The sequence below is a fragment of the Pieris brassicae genome, unplaced genomic scaffold (genome assembly GCF_905147105.1).
Source record: "Pieris brassicae unplaced genomic scaffold, ilPieBrab1.1, whole genome shotgun sequence".
In the NCBI taxonomy this organism is placed as follows: domain Eukaryota; kingdom Metazoa; phylum Arthropoda; class Insecta; order Lepidoptera; family Pieridae; genus Pieris; species Pieris brassicae.
Genome location: NW_025575915.1, coordinates 22,501 through 27,500, shown reverse-complemented (window position 1 = coordinate 27,500; position 5,000 = coordinate 22,501). Strand labels below are relative to the sequence as shown.

Below are 5,000 nucleotides of genomic sequence, written 5' to 3'. Positions count from 1 at the left end.
AACAACAAAACAAAAAGAAAAAACCAACGTTAATGATCCTTCCGCAGGTTCCCCTACGGAAACCTTGTTACGACTTTTACTTCCTCTAAATGATCAAGTTTGGTCAACTTCCCAGCAACGCCGACGGCCGTGAGGCCACCGCGTGTCGGTCCGAAGACCTCACTAAATCATTCAATCGGTAGTAGCGACGGGCGGTGTGTACAAAGGGCAGGGACGTAATCAACGCGAGCTTATGACTCGCGCTTACTAGGAATTCCTCGTTTATGGGGGATAATTGCAAACCCCAATCCCCAGCACGAAGGAGTTTCAACGGGTTGCCCGGGCCTCTAGGCCAGGGAGAACATGTTGATTCCTTCAGTGTAGCGCGCGTGCGGCCCAGGACATCTAAGGGCATCACAGACCTGTTATTGCTCAATCTCGTGCGGCTCGAAGCCGCCGGTCCCTCTAAGAAGAATTTTAATACGTCGCCAGTGAGTTGCGCTCCCCGAGAGTCGCGCACACCTTGAATGACGACGCCTATTTAGCAGGCTAGAGTCTCGTTCGTTACCGGAATTAACCAGACAAATCGCTCCACCAACTAAGAACGGCCATGCACCACCACCCACCGAATCAAGAAAGAGCTGTTAATCTGTCAATCCTTCCGGTGTCCGGGCCTGGTGAGATTTCCCGTGTTGAGTCAAATTAAGCCGCAGGCTCCACTCCTGGTGGTGCCCTTCCGTCAATTCCTTTAAGTTTCAGCTTTGCAACCATACTCCCCCCGGAGTCCAAAATCTTTGGTTTCCCGGAAGCTGCCCGCCGAGCCATTGTAGTAACGTCGGCGGATCGCTAGATGACATATTTACGGTTAGAACTAGGGCGGTATCTAATCGCCTTCGAACCTCTAACTTTCGTTCTTGATTGATGAAAACACCTTTGGCAAATGCTTTCGCTGATGTTCGTCTTGCGACGATCCAAGAATTTCACCTCTAACGTCGCAATACGAATGCCCCCAGTTATCCCTATTAATCATTACCTCGGAGTTCTGAAAACCAACAAAATAGAACCGAGATCATATTCTATTATTCCATGCACGAAATATTCAAGCGGCATTTTGAGCCCGCTTTGAGCACTCTAATTTGTTCAAAGTAAAATTGTCGGCCCACCTCGACACTCACCGAAGAGCACCGCGATAGGATTTTGATATTGAACCGGCGTTTTACCGCCGGCTCACCGACGATATGCTCCGCAGACGTGTCAGTATCACCGCGGATGCGGTGCACCGACAGCGCGGCGCACAAATGCAACTACGAGCTTTTTAACCGCAACAATTTTAGTATACGCTATTGGAGCTGGAATTACCGCGGCTGCTGGCACCAGACTTGCCCTCCAATTGTTCCTCGTTAAAATATTTAAAGTGTACTCATTCCGATTACGAGGCCTCGTAAGAGTCCCGTATCGTTATTTTTCGTCACTACCTCCCCGTGCCGGGAGTGGGTAATTTGCGCGCCTGCTGCCTTCCTTGGATGTGGTAGCCGTTTCTCAGGCTCCCTCTCCGGAATCGAACCCTGATTCCCCGTTACCCGTGACAACCATGGTAGTCGCAGAAACTACCATCGAAAGTTGATAAGGCAGACATTTGAAAGATGCGTCGCCGGTACTGGACCGTGCGATCGGCAAAAGTTATCCAGATTCATCAAAATTAACGACTTCGGACGCATGGCCCTCCGCCGATTGGTTTTGATCTAATAAAAGCACTCATCCCATCACTGGTCAGAGTTCTGATTGCATGTATTAGCTCTAGAATTACCACAGTTATCCAAGTAACTGAGTAAGATCTAAGGAACCAAAACTGATATATTGAGCCATTCGCGGTATCGCCTTAATACGGCTTGCACTGAGACATGCATGGCTTAATCTTTGAGACAAGCATATAACTACTGGCAGGATCAACCAGGGAGCTGCTTACGCAAACGACACGCCTACACCGCGGTCACGCGGCTTCGGCGAGCCGCTGGCTCGGCGGCGTCGAGGGGCGCGCGCTTGCGCGCGCGCCTTCTCGACACGCGTGAACGTAACGCGTCGAATTTGCACGCGACGCGACGTTCGCGCTTCATATCGATAGACTAACTTTGACCGGTCTACGAGCGGCCGTCCCGTCACGATCTCGCAACGAGGTGATGTACAACGATGCTCGACCACTGTGAGGGACATAAAACTGCAACGAACACGACCCCGCGGGCGGGAATCGATGTTGTGACAATTTGAAAATTGAACATTCATCTAAACGCAACTTCTCAATTTTTATTCAATACGTTATTGTAAACATATTAAAACTCGGCTGGCAATTACATGCGCACACACACGCATGATTCGCACTAGATACGATCAACGCCCGGAGCTTGAGGGATAAATTCCAACACGACGCTGCGCACACCGTTTCGACGATGGGCGCGTGTGCGTCCTCTTTTATACATTCTTTCCATATACGGTCGCCGTGGCGACCGCGCACGTGTCGAACACGCTAGGCGCCCTGCGTTGAGGTGTGCCTAGAAGCGTATTCTTTTAACATCACAGATAACACCGGGGGAGACGGTCCCAAATCTTGGTCGATTGGTAACATCACCATACGGTCTGCGAACGCGGTGCTATAATATAATTTTATATTATATTATATAAAATATGAGGAGGAGTAGTATGTATATTCTTTGTTATTTTGTGTTGACACAAGAGAGATATATAAAATGTACTATACACCACACACACAGAGAGAGAGAGAGCTGGGAAAGATCTCGGCGGTCTCGCATTCGAAATACGAATTTGATATAATTTCCTCCGAAAATCCATACCCATATCTATATCATCCATGCGCGAATATATGTATATAATATTCTCACACTTCGCACAAACACAAAAACAAAAACAAGAACACATTCTCTCTCGTCCGTCGTTCGTGTCTATTATATAGACGAACGACGCGCGGCAACGAGAACGAGTCGACGCTGTGCGCACGACTGTTTCGCTCCACATCTATACCGAGAGCAATAGTCCGCGTCGGCATTGGAGCGGACGTCGAATGTTTCTCGTAGAGCGAGCGAGAGAGAGACGATTTTTCATTTTATTATGTATGTGTATTGGCGTGCAGTAGTAGCACGTAGTAGTACTAGTAGTAGTAGTAAAAAAATATTATTATTTATTTTATTGACTGATATGATTTTGTTTGTTTTCTTTTTTTTGCATAGACATTTGTATTGATAGATATGTTTCTCGTTGAAGCTCGCAGCACACGCTCAGAGAAATGGCAATGTGGGTTTATTTGAAGAAAAAAAAAACAATTAATTTATTAATAATATGTATGTATGTATGTATGTATGTATGTATGTATAATAATGAATTATAATAATTATTCCGATGCAACGTCAGAGGAAAATGTTTCTCGTACAGGTGCGGCGCGCGACGGCCGGCCGCTCGACAGTTTCGCGCCGAATGTTTCTCGTTGAAGCTCGCAGCACACGCTCAGAGAAATGGCAATGTGGGTTTATTTGAAGAAAAGAAAAAACAAAAAAAACAATTATATTTATTAATAATATGTATGTATGTATGTATGTATGTATGTATGTATAATAATGAATTATAATAATTATTCCGATGCAACGTCAGAGGAAAATGTTTCTCGTACAGGTGCGGCGCGCGACGGCCGGCCGCTCGACAGTTTCGCGCCGAATGTTTCTCGTTGAAGCTCGCAGCACACGCTCAGAGAAATGGCAATGTGGGTTTATTTGAAGAAAAAAAAAAAAAAAAAAAAAACAATTAATTTATTAATAATATGTATGTATGTATGTATGTATGTATGTATAATAATGAATTATAATAATTATTCCGATGCAACGTCAGAGGAAAATGTTTCTCGTACAGGTGCGGCGCGCGACGGCCGGCCGCTCGACAGTTTCGCGCCGAATGTTTCTCGTTGAAGCTCGCAGCACACGCTCAGAGAAATGGCAATGTGGGTTTATTTGAAGAAAAGAAAAAACAAAAAAAACAATTATATTTATTAATAATATGTATGTATGTATGTATGTATAATAATGAATTATAATAATTATTCCGATGCAACGTCAGAGGAAAATGTTTCTCGTACAGGTGCGGCGCGCGACGGCCGGCCGCTCGACAGTTTCGCGCCGAATGTTTCTCGTTGAAGCTCGCAGCACACGCTCAGAGAAATGGCAATGTGGGTTTATTTGAAGAAAAAAAAAACAATTAATTTATTAATAATATGTATGTATGTATGTATGTATGTATGTATGTATAATAATGAATTATAATAATTATTCCGATGCAACGTCAGAGGAAAATGTTTCTCGTACAGGTGCGGCGCGCGACGGCCGGCCGCTCGACAGTTTCGCGCCGAATGTTTCTCGTTGAAGCTCGCAGCACACGCTCAGAGAAATGGCAATGTGGGTTTATTTGAAGAAAAGAAAAAACAAAAAAAACAATTATATTTATTAATAATATGTATGTATGTATGTATGTATGTATGTATGTATAATAATGAATTATAATAATTATTCCGATGCAACGTCAGAGGAAAATGTTTCTCGTACAGGTGCGGCGCGCGACGGCCGGCCGCTCGACAGTTTCGCGCCGAATGTTTCTCGTTGAAGCTCGCAGCACACGCTCAGAGAAATGGCAATGTGGGTTTATTTGAAGAAAAAAAAAAAAAAAAAAAAAACAATTAATTTATTAATAATATGTATGTATGTATGTATGTATGTATGTATAATAATGAATTATAATAATTATTCCGATGCAACGTCAGAGGAAAATGTTTCTCGTACAGGTGCGGCGCGCGACGGCCGGCCGCTCGACAGTTTCGCGCCGAATGTTTCTCGTTGAAGCTCGCAGCACACGCTCAGAGAAATGGCAATGTGGGTTTATTTGAAGAAAAGAAAAAACAAAAAAAACAATTATATTTATTAATAATATGTATGTATGTATGTATGTATGTATGTATGTATAATAATGAA

General features: G+C 44.2%; 1 non-coding gene across 1 annotated transcript; it reads right to left on the bottom strand.

Moving 5' to 3' along the window:
* Positions 1-30: 30 nt before the first annotated feature.
* LOC123719211 lies at positions 31-1,936 on the bottom strand. Its single transcript, XR_006755277.1, has one exon. It is a non-coding gene; the product is annotated as a small subunit ribosomal RNA (ribosomal RNA).
* Positions 1,937-5,000: the final 3,064 nt, after the last annotated feature.